Source organism: Callospermophilus lateralis, chromosome 12 (genome assembly GCF_048772815.1).
Source record: "Callospermophilus lateralis isolate mCalLat2 chromosome 12, mCalLat2.hap1, whole genome shotgun sequence".
Lineage (NCBI taxonomy): Eukaryota > Metazoa > Chordata > Mammalia > Rodentia > Sciuridae > Callospermophilus > Callospermophilus lateralis.
This window is the reverse complement of record NC_135316.1, coordinates 69,586,503-69,609,352: the sequence shown is the minus strand read 5'-3', so window position 1 is coordinate 69,609,352 and position 22,850 is coordinate 69,586,503. Positions and strand designations below refer to the sequence as shown.

At 39.8% G+C, this 22,850-nt stretch overlaps 1 pseudogene; it reads right to left on the bottom strand.

Moving 5' to 3' along the window:
* Positions 1–20,363: 20,363 nt before the first annotated feature.
* On the bottom strand, positions 20,364–20,647 carry LOC143411681 (cAMP-regulated phosphoprotein 19 pseudogene; annotated as a pseudogene).
* Between the last annotated feature and the right edge of the window lie 2,203 nt (positions 20,648–22,850).

Here is a 22,850-nt window from a genome sequence, read left to right as displayed (position 1 = left end):
GCATCACATATAAATAAATAAAATAAATAAAGGTAATCAATTAAAAAAATATCAGGGAAGTAAGCAATTATAATTAAAGATAATATTTATTACAATTAAAAATTCAATAGACTTTTGACCCAGAAAACTCATTTCAGGGATTCTGTTCCCCAGAGATAAAACCACTAGCTCATGTAAGCACATATACTCGAATGCTAGGGCAACAGTACTCATGGTGACAGAAGCAGTGAACAAAACCCATGGCTAAATAATGTATGGCATGTCAAACATCTTGAATTATTATTCAGCCATTGAAAAGAATGAATTAAAGTTAAACCAGCTGACTTGGAAAGCTTTTCATGAGGTATCATTAAGTGAGAAGAAAAATATGTAGAAACCATATATAATATGTTCTCTCTCTCTCTCTCTTTTTTTTTTTTGTGCTGGTGATTGAACCCAGTGGTACTTCACCACTGAGCTACATTCCCAGTCTTTTTATGTTTTCTTCTGAGACAGGGTCTTGCTACATTGCTGAAGCTGGCCTTGAACTTAAGATCCTCCTACGTTAGCCTTGATCCTCCAACCTTAGCCTCCCGAGTCTCTGGGATTATAGGGTGTGTGCCATCATGACTGGCTGTGTTCTTGCCTTTATAAAGCAAAAAATTACTCAACCCCCTAAAAACAAAACCAAAAACAAAACACCACTAAATCTGCACACATTATTTTGTGAGCACAGAGACAAATCACAAGAGAATGAACACTAGACTGGTGATCTCTCTCATGTGTGTGTGTGTGTGTGTGTGTGTGTGTGTGTGTGTGTGTGTTGATGGGCAATGTCTGGTACTGGAGGGAGAAAGAAAAGGAGGAAAGGGAGTAGGAAAACAAGTGGAGTACAAAAAAAAAAAAAGCATTGCACCAAAATAACAAAAGCACATGCTATGCATTCATGTGATATTATGTATGATACAGAAAATAATTTGTGTTGCCAGGGATAGAACCCAGGGCTTTGTGTATGCTAAGCACATGCACTACCATTGAACTACACCTCTAGACCCCAAAGATTTAAGTAAAAAATGATACCTCCCAAAATCAACTGCTTTCTTCTTCAGACCAAGGGGCTGCGCTTTAGATTTGATTCCATCATCTCTGAAAGGTACATGTTAACTGCCAAGGGATAAAATAGCATTAATCAATATTGACCTCTAAGAGAGATCATGACTCTTGATTATGGTCAGTTTTTTTTTTTTTTTTTTTTTAATGTGATGGCATAGGAGGTTGGTGGGAGCCATGTGGGGCTGCTGATATTCTAGGAACAAAATTACTTAGTTGTAATTTTATTTCAGCAGGTGCTCATGAGAAACTTATGAAGGCTCCCAGATGTAAATGCATATATGAAAATTGACTAGGAAAAAGTAGAGAGAAAAAAATCTCTTGGAGGGTGCCCTATTTTATTCATTCTGGGATCTGGAATAGAACCAGAGGAGAGCTCCACTTTCACCAAGTGGTCTGTGTTATCTGTAATATATCATGGAAATTGTAGGCCATAAAGAAGTATGGAAAAGGCACATGCTGTGGCAGTTCAGAGCTTGGAATCTGGGATAAAGAGGCCCTGGGTTCTAATCCTATACATAAGCCTTTGTATAGGCTGCTTAATCAGACTCAATACAAGAGCTTAAACATCATAGTAGCATAATCCTTTCTGAGGTTAACCATCAGTATAATGAATGGAGGGTTAATCTGGTGGCTGGACACCCAGACTCCTTTTTCCTTTTCCTTTCCCATCCTTTCCTCAGTTCACCTTCACCTTTACCTTCCAAACTGCTGGAGAGAAAGAGACTAGAGGAGAATATACTCCTTTTCTTCTAAAAACAACACTCAGAGATGGACTGCACACCATTAACCAGACTCTAGTCACATGACCCCCATCTAGCTGCCAGGGAGTCTGGGAAATGTGGTCTCTGGCTGGCATGAACTCAGCCAAAATGTCCATTACCAAAGATTACAGGTGCATGGCTACATTACTAGTGACTCAGAGGCAGGAGAATTGCAAGTTCAAGTCCAAGTCTAAGAAATTTTGGGAGATTCTGTCTCAAAATATATAAAGGTCTGGAGATGTAACTAGGTGGTATAGTGCTCCTGGGTGTAATCTCTAGTAGCAAAACAACAGCAGCAACAACAGATTAACAGGGAAAGAGACATTAACCCCAAAACCATATAACTATATTCTTATAAAACTAAGAAAGAATGGTAGAATGAACCCCAAAGGCATAAAAAAAGGGATCCCTAGTCCTAATCCAGTCATAGAGGATGGGTTGGGGAGGTTTGGAGATTTAGCTTTTTCCTGTAAAAACGATTTTGAGCAGACATCTAAAAGAGTTAACAAATGAAGCAAGGAAAAACGTTCTCAAAGTAACAGTGCCAAAGACTCCAAAACAGGAAGGACAAGTCATGTCTGAGGAATTGAAAAAAGGTTTAATTTAAAGAAATATGTAAATTGATTCTCTTTCCAAAGACCTGAGGCTGGCTAACAAAATATATTCCAACAGATGAGCCAACTCTAAAAGACACCATTTATTTTCTGTGGCTTGGAAATATCCCACTGTGGTTTGTCTAGCAGCCCAGAGAAAGCTGACATTGATTTGGGAAGGTCTAATTATTCCCCATGCAAGACCTGTGTAAACAAGTCTTTGTGTCTGTTGCCTGAGAAGAATTTAGAAAAGTTGTATGCCTTGTTTGTGTTATTTATGATTTTAAGTAACCTTAGGAAATACTCCTATCATTTTTGTGTATAATATATTGAAATGGGGTGGCTTTGAAAATAATTCACCGTTTTGCATCAAAGGAACAGATTGCAATTGGGTAATGAACCCACCCTGGGATGTGGGAGGTGAGAGAAACAGTAATTGTTGACTCATCGAGGCTCATTACCATACAACACACATGAAAATCAGTTTCATTACTTTATAGTTTCACCTCCTATTAAAACCCTGTTAAGTGTGAGTCATAGTAAACTTGAGGTCCCAGAATTTGAGAGTCCAGTATAAAAAATTCATGAAATCTTTCTGCACTGCTTACTCTATTTCTTTCTATTGCAACGGGGTAATCAGTTTTTAAATTTTAATGTGGTTCTCTCCTTTGCTTTTCCAAGAATATAACCTTTACCTTGGTTGGCTCTAGGCATATGTCTGATTGGTAGAGATGAAAATCTTGTATGGGAGGAAATCAGGAGTGGTGAGGCTGGAGTAGGTTTCAATTTGGGTAACTCAAAATCAGGATTCGGCAGCCAGACTGTTGTCTTGAATGTGAATTTTGCACATGAGCATCTGTAGCATATCCAGAAACCAAGCCCTGGGACAGTGTATATTAGTGTAGTATAGTTATAAAAGATGTCTTTAAGGAGGGATGCTAGATAAGAAACAGGAAAGCCCAGTTATGTTTAAATTTTAGGTGTACCACAAATAACTTTTTAATATAAGTATGTTCCAATTATCACATGAGACATACTAAAGAAAAAAATCACTGTTTATCTGAAATTCAAATGTAACAAGACATTTTGTATTTTTATTTTTCAAACTTGGTAATCCTACCCCTGAGTTAGCGCAGCTAAGGACCATTATGTACAGTCAGTCCTTTAGATATACTGGTTCTGTACCCATGAATTTAACCTAACTCGGACAGAAAATATTCAGGAAAAAAAAGTACATCTGTATTGAACATGTACACTTTTACTTGTCATTATTTCCTAAACAGTACAATGTAACAACCAATTACAGAGCATTCATATTGTGTTAGGTACAATAAGAAATCTAGAAATGATTTAAAGTATTCAGGAGTGTGTGCTTATGTCATATACAAATACTATGCCATTTTAGAGCATCCACAGGTTTGGTATTCACTGGGGGTCCTGGAATCAATGCTCCTCAGATCCGGAGACATGACTGTAGTAGGATAATAAGCTGTATGGGGGGACATGAAGTGCATTCTGGTCACACTGACTGTCCAATCTTTGAACCTTCTCTATTTGAGCTCTGCCTATCTCTACTATAGAATCAGAAAGTCCCAAATCCTTGTTTCTCCAGCCTCCTTTGAACAAAAGTGAGGGCACATGCCATGAAGATACATCTACCCCAAGTGATCTGAAGTCACAGACTTCACAAGGTTTGGGGACCCAGTGAGGGCTCATAGACCAGGGACTGCTACTAGACTGGATCAAACTGAGTTAGACCAGGGAATACAGGCACTTTCACTCTCAAATGATTTAAGGGAGCAACCTAGAGAAAGGAGATATTGCCCCAGGTTCATGAAGCCCCCAATTCTTCCTGGCCATCATGAGTTACAAAAATGATAATCCCCAACATTAGCTTAGGAAGAGAAACAGAGAGCAGAGTGGGCTGCCTGAGAGAGGGAGTGGATGTAGGTTACCTATGCAGATAGTGAAGCTATTGTATGAGATAGTTACTTCCTTTCCTGACAAAAGTGTGGGTAGAGATAGATGAGGAAGACTATATCACTGATAAGACTAAATTCAAAAATTATTAGTCAGGCACAATGGTACTCACCTATAGTTCCAGCTGCTCAGGAGGCTAGGGTAGGAGGATTGCTTGAGACTTGGGGTTCAGAGATAGCTTGGGCAATATAGAGATATAGCCTCTCCCCCCCCCCTCCATAAAAAAGTTATTCTTATGGTTTGGATATGAGGTGTCCCCCAAAAGTTCCTGTTAGTGCAGGAATATTCAGAGGTGAAATAAGTAAATAAGTGATTGGACTATGAGAGCTGTAACCTAATCAATCCATTCTAGTTTGAATGGACTAACTAGGTGGGTCATTGGGTGGCTCGAGGAGGTGGGTCACTAGGGGTGTGCCCTGGAAAGATGCATCTTCCCTGTGCTCTGCCCCCTGTCTTCTTTGCTGCCATGAACTGTGCATCTTTCCACCATCCTACCAGAGCAATGGACTTGGCTGGCTATGGACTGAGACCTCTAAAACCAGGAGCCCCAAATAATCTTTCTCTCCTCCAAATTGTTCTTGTTGGGTATTTTGGTCACAGGAACAAAAAGCTGACTAAAACAGCTATTTTTCCTTCCTCACATCTGAGTACTGATGTGAGTTAGCTTTCCCAGCCCGCACCCTGTGCCCCAGCCACCCGAGGCTGCCAATCATTCCCAGACTCTGCACACAAGGCCTGTCAGGTGCAGGATTCCATATTCTTATGTGGAGTGCTGAGCTGTAGCTCAGCTGTTGCTGTTGTGACCTGAAGAAAATCAATGGTTTCCAAGGTGCTTTGGCTTCAAACCCTGTGCTTCTGTTTACTCTGTTGCCTTGGTGAGAAGCTCTCCCTTCTATGCTTGAAAAAGTCCATTAGCTTCTCCAGAGCCAGGCCAAGCATCATAACTGAAAAATTTCTTAACTATACTCTCTTCTGCTCTATCTCTCCTGCCACACTTGTTCTCTGACCTTTTTGTGTGAGGGTTGTCTGTCTGTCTGCCTCACTGGGCCAGGAGACCACACAGTTTTTGTTGTAATGTTCCAGCTCCTGACATAAGACTTTGGCAAAGTGCTGGGTCACATCACAAAATATAGTTGAGTTCATTGAATGGCTACTCTCTGCCTCCCCAGTTTCTCATCTAAATGGCCTTTAACTGTATTTGTCTTTGATCTAAATACTGGAGTTAATTCCTTCCATTCATTATGACATTTAGTGCAATAGTTTCCACATCACAGGCCCTCCTGTGGCAATTGATCAGATGGGATGTCTTGGTTTAATGTCACCATTCACAAAATGTCAGAGTTTGAAGAGACATTAGAAGTCACCTGGTGCAGCTCTCACCTGGGGTGTTCATTAGCAGGATCTGTGTGTCAGTGGGTGTGTGTCATCCATGTGGGATGTGTGCTGACTAATACCCTCCCCTGGCTCTGAGCTACTACATGGTTAGGTCTCTTTGTTCTGTTATCATCGGCATTTCATATGTGCTTTCTGATGTTGATAGTGGCGGTGAGGATGGAAGGTGTCAGGTGACACCTTCCATCCCCTTGAAAACATATTAATATCTAATATTTAGTAGATGAGTACTGTTGATAAGATATTTTAGTGGGCTGTTGAGGATTGTTTTAATATGTGAACAAAAAAGGAGGTTAACAGATCTGTTTGTTTACTTTCACCTTTCCTTTTCATTATATTTAATAATTCTCTTAAAGATAATGTAAATTGTTAAGAAAAATGTTTTCTTTTAGTGCCTTCTGGAATGTTACATAATTTTTTCTTTAGCCATTATTGCCAGAATTCCTATCTTCATCCCAGTGCTGGTGAAGACAAAGATAAAACCAATCTACAGCTTCTGCAATAGTCATCACTGAACTGCTTGCAGAACTTGCCTGGACTATGTATCACTTGTATGCATTGTGAACTCACTTGTATGCATTGTGAACTATCTGTTGGTGCAGCGACTTGTGGTAGTGTTGGGGTATTTATGCTGATGGTGTCATTGGTGGTACAATTTTTCCAAAAGGAGCCGTCAATTGGCTTGTTGTATCTTCCTCCCTTCTTCTTGTCATGATCATTCAGCTAAAATTTGGGGGCCAACAGAGGTGAGGCAAAGAACCTCACCCCGCTGCTGGTACAAAGACCTCTCCACAGGTGTGGCTGTATACTGGACGGGTAGTCAGTGACGGGTAAGATCCAATTGCAATGGTACCAACCTAAGACAGGAGACTGACGCCTTGAGGTCAGCTCATCCGATAATGGGTAAGGACCATATGTGCTATTGGACAACCTAAGGCAGGCACGGTCCCTAAGCCACATGCTTGTTGTTTAAACAGAGAGGGGGAGATGTTGAGAGCCACAGCCGAAGAGACCCCAGCAAACTTTCAGACTGCCAGCTGATGATTGGCTCACAGCGGTCCCAGCAACATCTAGCTGATTGGCTCCTCTGCGGTGATGCTCATTGGGCTGTTTCCCTGCCTTTTCAGGCCACGGAGCTGCTCATTGGGGGACTTTTTTGGCTCCGCCCACGCGACCCAGCCAATTGGCCTCAAGAGCAGGAGGATTGTGGGAGGTGGAGAGGCTTGTGGTTGGAGAGAGGCTTGTGGTTGGAGAGAGGCTTGTGGAAAGCCGGTGGTGGCAGTTGGGCTCTGAGGGTTTTTCCTGAGGAGCTGTTTTGTTTGGCATGTGTGGTTCTAAAAATAAAGTTCGTTTCTTTTGACAAGTGGCTCCTGAATTGTGCCCAGCCAGACTGCGGCAGTGGGCAATAGAGAGACAGGAAATACAAGCATAATAATGAATAGTATTTGTCCTTAAGAAAAGTTAAGTCTAGAAAGGGAAAGAGACCAAATGATAATTTTTGGATGAGAGTATGTAGAAAGCACCAGGCAGGCAATGCCTATAAGGGGGTGGAAGGGAATGGGTGGAGGACAAAAGGAAGAAGAGAACACACATGGAGTTTCCTGGGGAAGCAGTTCCAGAAATGAGGAATGGAAAGTGCCACTCGGGGAAGGAGGAGAGTAATACTTGGGACCATTACATCCAGCCCAGCATTGTAGCCACTGGACCTTTTAGAAAGACAGTGGTTAGGGAGGTGAATGGGCAGTGGATGAGGCTAGAGAAAGAAGCAGGAGTCACACCAGAAAGGGCTTCTCTTGTTATGCCAAGGAATTCCTTTCCTTGCATCGGTATTGAGGTTCTTCGGGGAATTTTATGCAATGGGTTGATTGCAGTTTAGAAAGACCTTGCTGATGCCATTAAGGTAGAAGTTTGAAGGAGGAGCGGGACTGGCAAGGAGGTATGTATTTTAAGAGAGTAAAGATGAGGACCTGGGCTCAGGCAGGACAGGGAATCAGGAATGGAGAGGAGCTCTTTAAGATGCCTGTGGTGATGGGGATGAGAGGGGAGAACTAGAGCATGACCTCAGCTTTTATGAGCTGGGCTCTGCATGGACAGTGGAGAGGAGTTGAGGATGAGCAGCCCATGGATCATCCAGATGGCCAGTTGTCATTTCCATCTAGGGCTGTAGACCTCCTTGGAACCAAGGTCTAATTAAAGCTACTGACATGGTGCTGATCATCCCCACATAGAAGAAAAGCAGGTTAAGGACAGCCAGGACACTCAAATATAAGGAATTGGCAGTGATGGAGGAGCCAGAGGAGGAGATAGGAGGAAATGGCAGAGCATGGAAGAACAGGAGAAGGTCATGACAAAGAAGTGAAGACTTTAAAGGGGAACAAGTGATCAGCAAGTTAATTGTTGCTGAGAGGAACAAGGTGGGGTTTTAAGAATGTCATTAATTTTAGCCATTTGGGGGACCCTGCCCCCCTCCAGGAGAACAGTTGCAGTAGTCAGACTGAAGAGGGTTCAGAGCCCAGGGGAAAGGAGCAGGTAAAGAAAAGCACCTAATTTATTTTTTCTCTTTTGCAGTACTGGGAATCAAATCCAGGGCCTCAAACATGTGAGGCAGATATCCCAACACCACAGCCCCCAGGCCAATAAGAATTCTTTCCAGGAATTTGTCTTGGGAAAGGAGTTAGGATGGCAAGCAGAGAGAGTCTAGCACTTGTCTAGCATGTTGGAAGCCCTGGGTTCAATCACCAACATGGGGGTAGGGGGACGAGGGTAGGAGATAGAACCAATTTGGACCTTTTTATATGTTGAGAGGGAGGTGCCAAGTGAGAGGAAAGACTGAGGATCAGGAAGAGATGGGAAAAGAGAAGGAGCAAAGACCTTGAAGTCAGGTGGCAGTGACTAGAGAAAGACTTTTCTCTGAAACATGGAGAAAGACTTCTGGGACAGGGTGAAGCTGTTGGCTAGTAGAGGCAGTTATAGGGATTGAACTGGAGACAGCTGAAGAGTTCCTGCTATTGGACTCTGTTCTCATTGAGGTAGGAAACATCATCACTTGGAAGAGGCTGACCTGTGTGCAGTGGTTAAGAGGGCAGATTCTGGAGGTTGTTGGGATTGCTTTTTCTGCCATTTTATAGCTTATGATTAGGAGGTGTGCCTGTACACTATGGGCTTCTGATTCCTCATCTGTAAAACAGAGATGATAATGATATTCAATGGATTGTTGTAAGAATTAAATGAGTTAAAACATGGGAGATGCTTAGGACAGTGCCTGGTGTATGCTAAACATCTTATAACAAGTGTGCCTGTCACCATCCCTACCATCACTGTCTCTGAACCAAAGGGTTTTAGAAGCACAGTTGGAGGTGTAAACATTTGGACCAGCTATTGAGTAAAATAAGGGAAGGTACTAATAACATGAAGAAATATTGCTGAGTAATACTGGGGTACACAGGCAAGGGCAGAAGATAACATTTCCTTGTGGACTAAATGCTCAAAATTGTGGGAAGTTATCACTGAACAGCCCAAAGAAATGGATTTTTATTTCCCTTTTATAGAAAAGGAAACTTGGAAGTACAAAGAGGTCCAGTAACTTGGCTAGGGTAACAGGTGATTTGACCCCATGCTCCACCTTTTAGCACAATGGTACTCAAAACACCAACAGCAGCTCATGAGCTCATGATTCACACTCTCCCACGGCCTCTGAAGCTGTGGCTGTGGATGGGATGATGTGGAAAGAAGGATCTGACTTTGCAAAGTACTGCGAAGACATGGGAAGAGTGAATTTCCTTCAAAATGGAAAAAGGCTCATTAATATCTCACTTATGGAAGTACAAACCCAAATTCTGGCATATTTTGGTAAAGCAGCCTTTTGATACATGAACCTCAGTGTTAATGCTGGTGGGGCAGATAATTTTTATTATCTGATACATAGACAGAGTGGGGTCAGTGGAGTGCCCCGCACAGCAAGGTGATTAGTGTGTGTTTGCTGAAGGAACGAATGAATAAGGGATGACTCTTGAGGTGTGGTTAGGGAGCAGGGAGAATGATTTAGGGGAGCCTTTAGAATTTGGTCTAACAGACAATCCTATGAAAAGGATTTCTTCCTCACATTTTAAAGTATTGGCAGTACTCAAACAATACTTCAAGGTCTGTAAAACACTAAGCGATTGACATCACTTGACCACATTAACTAAGGCTAACTGTTCTTCTAGCAGCTAGTGCCTACCAGATTCTAGATGATAATGGCCCAGCTGGTTTAAATGGGTCTCCATGGTTACACTCATGCTCTGGTTTCCATGGTTACATTCCCAGTACCTTGCAGTAGTTAGATATATATGAAATTTAAAAGGCTTTTTTTTCCTTTCTTTCTTGCCTGCCTACACAGAAATCTAGAGTTTAAAGGTCTGGGATGAAAATTTCAGTGACCTCTTGGGAGGAAAAGGGGAGAAAAGGCAATAATATTTGTGACAGTTATAATCTGTTCTGGAATGAAAAAGAGAGGACTCAGTGGGAAAATTGTGCCTGGTGGACTTGTAACCCAAAATGATGAGCCTGAGTATTTTGCTAAATTAGAGGAGAAAGATACCTAGGGAGGGAGAACAATAGGTGGTCGTTTGTATGTATGGCTCCCCAGGGCAGGGGTGGGATGTCATCCAGAGGTGGAGGGGGAATTCCAATTTTTTTTTTTTGTATTATAATCCCTTGAAAATGATCATTTGTCTTTTTTACCATGCAGCTCTTCGGCCTGCTTGCATTAATTTATCCCTCAGTCCTCATTTCAAACCATCTTTCTTGGCTCACTCAGTTCAGTCAGGCATCTGTTACAAGCTACCAGCCCAGGTCAAAACTCTAGCTGGATCTGGCTTTTCTTGGTAGAGGGAGCCCATGTAGGATTCTAGTGCCTCCTTGTGGTCTTGCTAAGATTACCAGTGGTAACTCAGAAAAGAATGAATGTTTTTACTGCTATTATTTAGGAATTAAAAATGATCTTCTAAGGGGAAGTACTGGGGACTGAATTACAACAAATTATATTCCATGCTTTTATAATTATGTCAAAATGAATTCTATTGTCATGTATATCTAAAAAGAACCAATAAAAATTGTCCATTTATGGATTTATAAATCTTTCTCCGTCTCCTTCCCTTTCATAAACTTTACTGAGTATCTATTATATTTCAGTTAGATTCTAGAAATGATACTAATAAAAAAAGAAAAAATACTGCCTTCAGAGAATTCACAATCTGGGTATGGGTATGGGAAGTGTGTGTGGGGGGTTGTAATAGTTCCAATAGCCATTGAGACAATAATTGAGCAGTGACCCATTGGCAGGGGAGGCTGAATGAGTCATTGAACTACAGGATATTTTTGAGGTGAATGTTCAATAATTCTGTTTCTCAAGGCTAAAAGATGTAATACTTTATTAATAAGGTGATTCTGTCGTTGAAATAAACCAGAGAATAAAATGTAGTAACACCCATCTTTACCTGGGTTCATATGCATGCTATCTTCAAAACAGATTCGCAGTCAGAGGCAAGTTCAAAGACTTAGTGCTGGTGGGAAAACCCAAGGAGAAACTCTCAATATTGATTAAATACTATATACTATCCTTGACTGGCATTTGGTAGGCACCTTCTGCAAAGAGCAGAAGAGGTGTGAGGCAGGTGGCACAACCAGGGGATGGGTGGGTTGTAAGTAGGGAGGTAGAAACACTTTCCCCTCAGCATGGAGGACTTTGTGAAGTAGTCACATACTTTAATCTGAGGAATAATTTAAGTAAGGGAGTGACATAATCAAGTTTGCACTTTAAAAAGGTTTTTTCCATAACTTTATATTCATAACCAAGTTCAAGAATGACTCCTGAGCTCTGGATTAGGTGACTTTATTGTCTGTAATTCCCATTCATGGGAAGAGATAATAGAGAAGAGAGGTTGGAATATAGCAGCTACACTTATTGGTTTCTTGTGGGGCTTTTCCCCAGAGATATTCTTTGCTTCTATAGGCATATTTTGATTTAAAGCAAATATTGAATTATCTTTTGATCATGTTGTGTTTGAAGTGCCTGTGGAGCACACAAGTGGAAAAGACCAGCAAGAAGGGGATTTGGAGGTAAAGAAAGATGGATGCCCAGAGATTCAGCTTTGAGAGTCATAAAGTATCTGCAGAAAAAGCAAAGTCACAGGAGAATGAGCTGAAAAAGAGAAGACAGTTTTGCAGAACATGTTTAAGGGGTGAGTTGAAAAAAGGCCCTCTGTGGGGCTGATCATTCAACACCACTCATTCTCTAGAACTGCCCCCCACCGCCATGCTGACTAAAGGAACTGTTGCTTTGTTTTGAATTGATACCCTCCTTTCAATCCAGCCTGATGGACCCCAAACACAAAATAGAACAAGGGTGCCCCCTCCATTGCAGGCACGATCCATTGATCCAGGGCTGGACAGCTGACCCAAGCCAAGCCCGAGTCCTCCCTGGAACTTCTTAGTTTTAGGAGAGGAGGTTTTTAAACTTCAGTACACAGCTATAGCATTTGTATACTCTGGCCTGGGGATGGAGGGAAATGTACTTAGTTTGCTGCCAAGGTTCAGAGTCCCCTGTCCCTCCCAGTGTAGACCCTTAGAAGGTACAGATTCTGAGCCCCACATCTCAGGATCCAGGTATCAGGGTTCACTCTGAGAAGCTCTACCATCGGCTCCCAGGAAGGCAAGCTTTCTGTTCCTGTCTCCTGCTCACCCTTGGGACATGAAATCTTTTTTCTGACCAGGTAGGAGGACAGTTGATGAACCCCAGGAGAATGTATTCATCTCTCCCATAGCAGCTATCTGGGTCTTTTACACTCAAATTTGAAGCACCCTTAGGGTCAGTCTCTGGAGTTGCTGCTGAGGCACAGTGGAAAACTGAGATGCAGTGCAAAGCCCTCTGGGAAGGTGGAATTGGAAAGCAAATAGTGGTAGAGGTGAGCTGAATAACCTCAACCATCAGCAGCCAAAATTTCCCGGCATACTTGTACACACAAGCCTCTGCTTCACTTGAGCCCACTGGGCCCTGGGAGAAGATGGCACTGCTGACAAGATCCACAGTCTCAAACCAGAGAATGGACTTCCAGCACGAGTTAAGGGCACAAGGCACCAGGGATGGAAGGGGAGTTGCAGAGGGCCAGGTTATCCTTATTGGGGATTTTCATACTGAAATGGAAAAAAAGAGCCTGAAGCTCAGAGTTGTTAAGGGTCATGTTCTCTACCACGTGGAAAAGGTCAGCCTACAGAGATTGAGACTGGTTGCATGCAGACACAGAGGGGTACAGATTTAGGACAAAATGAGTCCTAAGGGCTCAAGACTGATTCCCGTGGCTCCTGAAGCCAGGAGCATTTTCATTTTCACCCTTCCTGGGTAATCTGGGATCTACTTCTTCCTTCCAGCCTTCAAATGGTCCAGCATTTCTCTGACAAAAATCCCCATATCTGAACTGGCTTTCCATCCCTTGCTAACAAATTTTCCAGTAAATTTATCAACTTTACCAAATCTAGAGAACTGTGTCACAAAGTAAGAGAACAAATTTTCAGGTAGAACAGGAAACAGATTTTCAGGTGGATATCTCATAGCTACACTTATTTCTCACTTTTTTATCTAATATGGTACTAGCATTTTTGGCTGTACCTACATACTGAGCTTGTCTAAATGACTCCTGAACTGTTCTCTGCATTATAACTGAGAACTCAAAGCTCATACTTTTAATAAGTATAATTTGCATTATTAATGCCTAAATTAATGCCATTACTACCCACACTGAAGCTCAATTGCTTGCTAGGCAGTATAAACAAAGTCCATTTATGAATAATTACCTACGTAAGAAAAATCCCCACATTATCATCTTTGGCAAGATATATCTATAAATTATCTGTCATAAATAAGAGGCACTATGACAATATATTTAATTACTATTGTTAAGCAACTATTTATTAAAGAACTACCTCTACTTGACAATACTTTTAAAAAGCCATTTCTAACTACTCCATGTTACGTTGTATACTGACTACAGTTTTTTTTTTCCCTTTTCCTCTTTAAAATTTTGCCTGCCCAGAATTATTCCCTGCCTTTGGTAACTGTTATGGTTTAGATATGAGGTGTCAAAGCTAATGCATGAGATGATGCAAGAATTTTCAGAGGTGAGATGATTGGATTTTGAGAGGTGTAACCTAATCCTCTGTATGGGTTATTGTGAAAAAGGCAGACAGGTATGGTGTGGGTGGAGGAGGTGGGTTACCGGGGTCATGAGTTTGGGGGTTATATTTTGTCCCTGTTGAGCAGACCTAGAATGCTCTGCCTCTTTGGTGACATGTCCTGAGCTGTTTTCCTTTGTATGCCTTTCTGCCATGATGTTCTTCTGCCTCACCTTGTGCCCAGAGCTATGGAGTTGGCCGACTATGGACTGAGCCTCTGAAACTATAAGCCAAAATAAACTTTTCCTCCTCTATGTTGTTCTTCTCAGGTATTTTAGTCACCGTAATGAAATTTTCACAGCAATGAAAAACCTAAAACAGTTAAACAATACCTGTTTCCTTCAGGGAAACACTAATGTGCAGAGACTAGAAATCTACAGAGCACTGAGGAATCTAGTGACTCACTAGTCCCCTTGACCAAAATGATAATTAGCTGGGAGTTGCTAACACTAGGCCCCCAACTTGGGCTTGGATCTGACTCCTACTTTGATTAGCTTCTCTCCAGGGCCTCCTAGTCATTGGACTTCTATCCAAGAGACATGATTAATTGCCAAAGTCAGGCAGGTTTCCTTACTATTGATTGGGTTGAAACTGGCAATCCTTTATTGTTTTTTCATTTTTCTTTCTTATTTGTAGATGAAAAGGCTAAATAAATCATTTTGAATTGTATTGTCATTTATAAATTACAGCAGAATGTGGTGAATAAACTGTGATGGCCTTATTTTTCATGAACCTTGTTTGTAGTAAATGTACTTCTTGATATCAAAATTTGGTAGAAGTGAGTAAGGATAGGATGAGAAGGCTTTTGGGAAACAATACCATCTTCTTGGGCAAAACCCACTCTGGCTATGTCACCTCTAAAGCATGTGGGTGTGTGCATGCTTCCTCCTTACTCCCTCTCCTCACAAAGATTTATGAGAACTGGATTAGCAGATACTTAATGAAAAGGGGATTCACAATGGCCAGGCACAAAGATTGGCAAACCTGAGGTAAACTGACAGCTATATGGATGACATTCATTTTTGGTAAATGAAATGCTGGTATTCTCTTTAGAAAACTGGAGGGAATCAAATATGAAATGTGGGCCATAGAAAGCATCAGATGTTTGTGTCTTTGTAGGATGTGTTAGCCTGTTTTCAATGGTAGCACTTCCACTTTCATTTAGGCAACTACTCTGCCAAGTTCTTAGTTTATGTGGTTTAGACAGAGTTTAACCTACCCTTTGGCCCCATGAGTGGGTATACGAACAAGCCTGGGATATTAGTTGCTGTACCTTCTAATTACATGATTTAGGGCTGAACAAATATCTAAAGCTGATTAATTATCCATTCTTGGACTTTGGCTAGAATCATTAGGAAAGAGGAGTTTTTCATCGGGTTGCCAAGCAGGTAAGATGGCACTTGAGAGGTGCTTCTGCCCATGTTTGTTGCCATCTAGGAAGTCCACCTAAGGAAGAAGTCTACATAAAGGAATGCAGACTGTGGGACAGAAATGGAATCCTGATGACACATTCTGAGCATTCTGATCTAGTTGCAGCTAAAGCCAGGGCTACTCTATGGGTTCATTGAGATAAGTGAATAAAATCTTTCTTTTTTTTTTTTTAAAGATAAGTTTCTATCTTTTGAATCAAGGCTCAGTGGCCACAACTGATACCTTTGATTCAAAAAGTCATAATTTGTCAATTTTGAACCAACCTCGTTTGGATCTCACACTTTGGGATACACTAGAATTACATATAGAATTTACTAAAAATAGCTGCCTGGGCCCAACCTTAAACCTATCAAGAGAATAAAAATCTTTCAGAAATTTGAATTGGGTTTCTATCATTTGTTGTCAAGAGTCCTGACACAGTAATTTCTAAGGTCTTAAGAAATAAGTCAGTCCAACTCCAGTGGGTCTGAGTGGATCTGTTGTCTAGGGAACTACAATAACAACCACAATTTAAATTTTTTTTGTTGTTGGATTTTGGGCTAGTTGTTTAAATATATCTTCTCACGAAATCCTCGTAACATTGTGTGAGGTGAATATTATATCCCTCATTAAAAAGACAAAGAAATTACACAGCTAGTTACAGGGTCCAGGTTTGACCAGGCTATTGTCTCTAAGTTTAGACTCTTAAATATCATTTGCCATAAGAACTCTCTTATGATGGACAGGGTTGTTAACTGCAAACAAAGTGATATACTCTGGTGAGTATAAGCAGGCTCAGAAGTGATAGAAGCAGGGATGTAACTGACTATACTACAGTGTCCCTGTGTCACTACTGCTTTTCACCATAGGTTCAGAGACAAAGCACAGGGTAGGGGCAAAAGACTTTTTGAAAATGAGCTACATAATGTTTCAATATTCTAGAATAGGTCTTTGAAAATGTTTCAGTTCTCAAAATGTGATGTACCTTTGCAACTTTTTAACATCTTTTTACTTACTGTTATCTTTCCTGTCAGCAAATGCAGAAACTGGCATCTAAAAGTAAACTTGTGGGGTTGGGGTTGTAGCTCAGCAGTAGATGGCTCGCCTAGCTCGTGTGAGGTGCTAGATTCAATCCTCAGCACCACATAAAAAGAATTAAACAAAAAATAAAGGTATTGTGTCCTTCTACTACAACAACAACAAAAAATTTAGAAAATAAAAAATAAAAGTAAATTTATTTGTTTTTGAAGCTCTTTAATTAAAATAATACCTTAGTTGCCAAAATGCATGTTATTAAAGACCTCAAAGTGTAGGAGCTGGGGTTGTGGCTCAGTGGTAGAGCACTTGCCTAGCTTGTGTGAGGCACTGGGTTCGATCCTCAGTGCCAGATAAAGATAAATAAATAAAGATTAAAAAAAATAAGAATGCTTAAAAAAAAAAGATCTCAAAGTGTGCTAGTAACATTAGCAAATTATTCCCCATACCCCCCAAATAGTCAAATGGAAGAGACCACCCTTTGGAGTTTATCTTCCATTTTGCCCACTCTGTCTTTCAGTGTTTTGCAATTCCTGGATATTCAGTTAGTCCCCAAATCAGCCAGGTATCAGGACCTTTTAACCTAACTATTTTTTAGGGGACTTCTCTATTTTAAAAGGTGCCCAAGATAAGGTAAATTTTAATGGAAGTGAATTTTTGACAGAAACGTTGATCACTCTAATGCTTGGTAGATGTTTGAAGAATGAAGGCTTTTAGGAACTAGTTCATGCAACAGAGGTGACAATTCACTCTTCCAAGGCAAGCTTTGTTGGTATTAGTGGTTGTAGCTATGTAATAGCTATAAAAAATAACTATAATATGATTATGTACTTAGGAAAATATAAACTAGGAAAGTGAAATATACAAAAACAAGAGAGGATTGTTTGTAGGAACATATATAAATGCATTGGCTTAAACTGGAATTTATAAAGAATCACCTGGAATAATGGTTAAAATGGAGGTTCTCTGACTCTAACCCTAAAGAATCTCATTCAATATGAGTGGGCCTGGGACTCTGCAGTTAACAAGATCCCTAGGTGATTCTGATAGAGTGCTTCACAGATTACAATCAGAAGGACTCATTACCTGTATTTTCCAGTCCCTTGAAGGGAAAGATTTGGTTATGCCCTGGAAGTCTAAAGATTGATTACTCAACCATTATCTGCTAAATTCATTTGGTGCTATGTAGGTCTAAAGAATTTACACAACTGTCAATGATTAGGCCTAGGAGGAAATGAATAATTTATAACTTCTGAAAAAAAAACAGCTATTCTTAAAATAACTACATTTTTTTTGGATAAACTGTAGGTTAAATATTCAGTTTATTTTATGAATATTCTGATAACTTAGGACAGTTATCATTGGAGTTACATATAGAAAATATTTAGGCTAGGTGGTTATAAGATATAAATCAAATATCTGGGTAATTCTAGAGAGCCAGTAGGGTAGATCTATCAGAACCATCCAGCCTATAAAATATTTATAACTTAGAAGTTAAGAAGTCTATTCCAATATTACTCAGCCATTAAGAATTAAATTATGGCATTTGCCAGTGAATGGAAGGAACTGGACAATACCATGCTAAGTGTAATAGGCCAATTCCAAAAAAACCAAAGGCCAAATAGTCTCTCTGATTTGTGGATGCTAACCCCAAACAAGGGAGGTTGGGGAGGAGAATAATAGAAATCCACTGGATTAGAGAAAGGGAAACAAAGGGAATGGAGCGGGGAGGGGAATATGAAAGAATTAGAATTAATTGGCCATAACTTTCCTAGCCTTGTAATTGTATATATATGACCAAGATAACTCCACATCATGTATGACCACAAGAGTGGGAACCTAAATAGAATAAGTTATACTCTACGTACATATATTCTGTCAAAATACACACTACTGTTATGTATAACTAAAAAAAAAAAAAAGGGGGAATGAAGGAAAGGGAGAGGATGGAAACACAAAAGACAGTAGAGTGTGAACTGGACATAACTTTCCTAATTTCATATATGAATACACCACCAGTGAAACTCTACATCATGTACAATCACAAGAATGCAAAATAATACTCCATGTATGTACGAAATACACAAAATACACTCTATTTTCATGTACATCTAAAAAAAACCCCAACCTTCCACTGGGAGGCTCCTATTCACCTTCCAGGGCTGGGTTAGATACCCTTAAGTGGGTTTTTCAGTGTTAATGACAAAGCCCAACCCTGAGCCACCATGCTTCTTACGATACACTATCCACACTACAGTTCTTCAAACACCACAAAATGAATGTTGTGAGTTTTTGCAAATGTGGTTTCTTTTCACACTGCTAGCTTCTTTTTCTTTTTTTTTTTGGATTCAGCCTAAATACCTTCTCTTCAGAGGCTGTTCTTTTTCTCTTTTTGTGGTACCTGGGATTGAAGCCAGGAGTGCATTATCACTGAGCTACCTCCACCCCCAGCCCTTTTTACGTTATTGCCTTCTTTATGAAACAAAGTTTTGGTAGGTTGCTGAGACTGTTCTCAAATTTGTAATCCTTCTGCCTCAGCCTCCCTAGTACTGTGATTACAGGTGTGCACCATGACACCTGGCCTCTTCAGAATCTTTTGTCATCACTCTACCTAAATGAGATTCTCATCTTCAATTACCTATTCTAGTCTCTCACCACCCTGTCAACTCTGTTTCATTTCTAACACCTATCACAATGTGCAATTACTTGATCTCCTTTATTTAGATCTTTTTTTCTGTTCTCCCACTAGAATATAAAACCATGGGGAAGGGAATCTGCTTTGCTTATCAGTGAATATCCTGTAGTGACCAGCAAGGATCTACTCTCCAGAAGCACTATACTTGCCTAGATCACTAGTGTGTTCTTGGCATCAAGCACACATGGGGGCATTTAATAAATGTTTAGTGAATGGAAAAAAAAAAAATTCTTCAAGAAATCCCTAATATATGGAAATGATCCAAGAAGTTAAAGCCTTTCTTTCTTTAAAAAAAATTTTTTTAGATGTTGATGGACCTTTATTTTATTTATTTATATGTGGCACTGAGAATTGAACTCCATGCCTCCTACATGCTAGGCAAACACTCTAACACAAAGCCCCAGCCCCAGCCCCCTAAAGCCTTTTTTTTTAAAAGGTTATGCAAAATTACTGTATTTACAAAAATGGCACAAAAGGGAATTCAATAGTCGATGCACATGCATACATCATTCACATCTTCAACAATGAAAGATATTTAACACTACAGAACTAAATAAGAATACTAGCTTCAGCTAGTATTCAGTGCAGCTGTTAAGCACTGAAGTCACGTAAATTACACCAGGATGGGCAAATATTGCCCAAGAAAATTCTATTGTTAAAGCTGAAACAGGCTTAAGGACATTCAAGTTCAAGCACAGTTATAAAAATCTTTCAAAGCCCCTCCTATTTTCATTTGAATTTGTGATCTTTCTTCAAACTTGTGATCTTAAACTTCTGTTTGACAAAATCCAGAAGGAAAATCCAGAAGAAATCAATACAGAGGTTACATTAAATAAGAGTAACATACATAGCTATAATTAAGATAAGCGAGGAAGGCAAAACATTAAAATTGTAAATTTGCTTATTACTTGTTGGAACCTATATTAGGATTTAGGTAATTTATACAAATATTTTCAAGTAGATTACTTATGTTACTCTAAAATGTCCTTTTCATCAGTGTCATCAGTGCACTGTTAAAACTAATCAAAACCTCTACACATGTATATTCCCTTACAATAGCATCACACACTATCACTACCTGCAAAGCCGTCAGTTTCCTTTAAATGACTTAGTGAATGAAAGGAATAAAAAGTGGATAAGTAATATATGAGGAGAAATAATGGGAATTAGAAAATTAATGCAGGTCAGCTCTTTTAATCAGCCAGCCAGCTTGCTAGCAACAAGGGATGGTTTCCATTGAGGAAGGTCTTGAGGAGTGGGAATATGGTCACCAGGGACCTCTGTCTTATCTGGGGCTGCAGTAGGAAATTGCTTGTTCTTTGCTTTTGCCATGTTGTAATCCCCAGAATCAAAATATTTTTGCCCTTTCTGCAATCGTTTCCTTAAAAAATCAGAACCTCCAGGCTTTTGACCCAGGTGAGGATACCTTGCTTTTAATTTGGCTTCTTCAGCTTTCTCTGGACTAGTACTTTATCTTCCATTTCCTTCTGCTCCTCCGCCAGGCCACTTCTGGGACTTCCGCGGACACAGCATTCCCTCTGCCTAGCCGCGCTCCTCCAGCCCTGCTCCTCCGGCCCTGCTTCTCCGGCCCTGCTCCCCCGGCCCTGCTCCCCTGGCCCTGCTCCTCCGGCCCGGTGCGACCGAACACTTCCTCTAAAGCCTTCCTTTCTTTGACATTACATGATCATATTCCCATCATTTTTCATATTGCAAAAGATCTTTTTTGGTCACTTCCGAATTGGGAAGTAGAGAGATCAAACAAAACAAAACAAACCACTAAAAGGCAATCAATCCTGAAAAAACTCACCCTCTGTTACATATCCTGTGACATGATGAACAATGGAATTGTTACCACCCAGTACAAGTACCTCTTGTATCATGGTGCTATTAAGAGGATTTCATTTATCTTTCTTACGTTCCTAACTGCTTATAATATTCTGGTTGGCCAGAATAAGACTTTATAGAATATTCTTTTTACCAATATTGCCTGCTTCAGAAAAGCTAACAGTATTAAAACAAAATAAAGACAACTTCTCAGATTTAGATAAAACTTTATTTATACATAAAAAATTACACTTCAGGAATTCTTTTTTTTCTAAAAACAGTCTTTTAATTGTCATGCTTAAAATGAAAAGAATAAAAGGGGCAGTGAACAGCTTTTTAATCCTATACATCCTATAGTTTATATATATATATATATATATATATATATTTTTTTTTTTTTTTTTGGCATTGGGGATTAAGCCCAAGGCTTCACATGTGCTAAGCATGTGCTTTAGTACTGAGCTACCTCCTCAGTCCCTATTAAACAATAGGCTGCAAAAAAATATACCTCTTCTACAACAGCATTAGTTTGTGTGCCTGCAGACTTAAATCTCATGATGGCATCAAAAGCCAAAATAAAATAAACTAATATTCTGAAATAGAATACTTAGCTGTTGTTACATGGGCACTATCTCTGGCCACTTCCCTCCATGTTTATTCTTCCTCTTAGGTATCTCAATGGAGACCTTTTTAAAATAATAATTACATTATCATGGGAAAAGTGAAAACAAAAGTGGTAAGAACCTCTTGTAACTAGTTTAAAAAGCTATTCCTCATGATCCTACATTTAGGATAATGTTTTGGAATTAAGAATGTATGCAACCACTGTTAATTAATTATGGAGCATGCAAGCCTTAGTACTATGTAAATCTCAACTTCATTTCTAAAAAATCATTAATTCAAAGAATCATTAAATGTCCAGTGTTGCTACATCTAAATAAAATTAAAAATTATTAGTAAGACTTTGCTTTCAGAGCAGCACCTAATTTACTGTGTTTTGCCCTATACAAAAAGTGTAATGGGTATAGGCATCATCTCTCACTTTTTGTTTCCCCATCCCTTTTGTCCCACCTGTGAAACCCAATAACCCCACCAGTTACTTACCAGGAATGTGGTCACTATTTGAAGCATCTACATCTATCTGAGATGACAACTTAGAGAGCTGGATAAAATCACATAATTTTAGACACATTGAACCTAAATGTTAGTGTTGCTCTTTTCTTTTTCTTCAAAAGGGGTAAGAGGCCTATAAAACTTGACCAAGAAATGTAGGGAATTTAAAACTAATTTGAAAATGTCAGCAGTTGGATAGAAGATTTGATTTAAACAGGCAGTTTGCAGCTTAGGAAGAGGGGAGGGGATGAAATGAAGTACATCTTTCCATTCTGTGCACATAACTACTTTGTTCTTTAATGGTCAATGTTGTATTGGGGCAAAAAACAAAACAAATTCTGCTCCATTTGTGTTCAATGAATAGAAGAGCTTTCTATTGTCATATATAACTGATTAGAACTAATAAACAAACAACCAAACCAAACCAAAATAAAACAAAATCTTTGGAAGTGGCTTTACGTTTTGTTAAAATTATCCTCAGGGTGACAGGAAAGAACATTAGCTCCGGGGTGCCAGTGTGGTAGTATCTACTGCAAGTATTTAGAAAGGAGAGGTTCTGTCCCTTGAAACAGAAGGTCACAGACACTCTGAAGTTTAGGGGAGAAAGCAAACATCATAACACAGAAACATTCCTATCCCTCTCAGTTGAGTATCCAAAGATGACATTTTTACTTTAAGAAATACCAAATTTCACAAAAATATGTGAGGATGTAGAAAGAGAAGACCCCCACCCCCATCGAAAAAAAA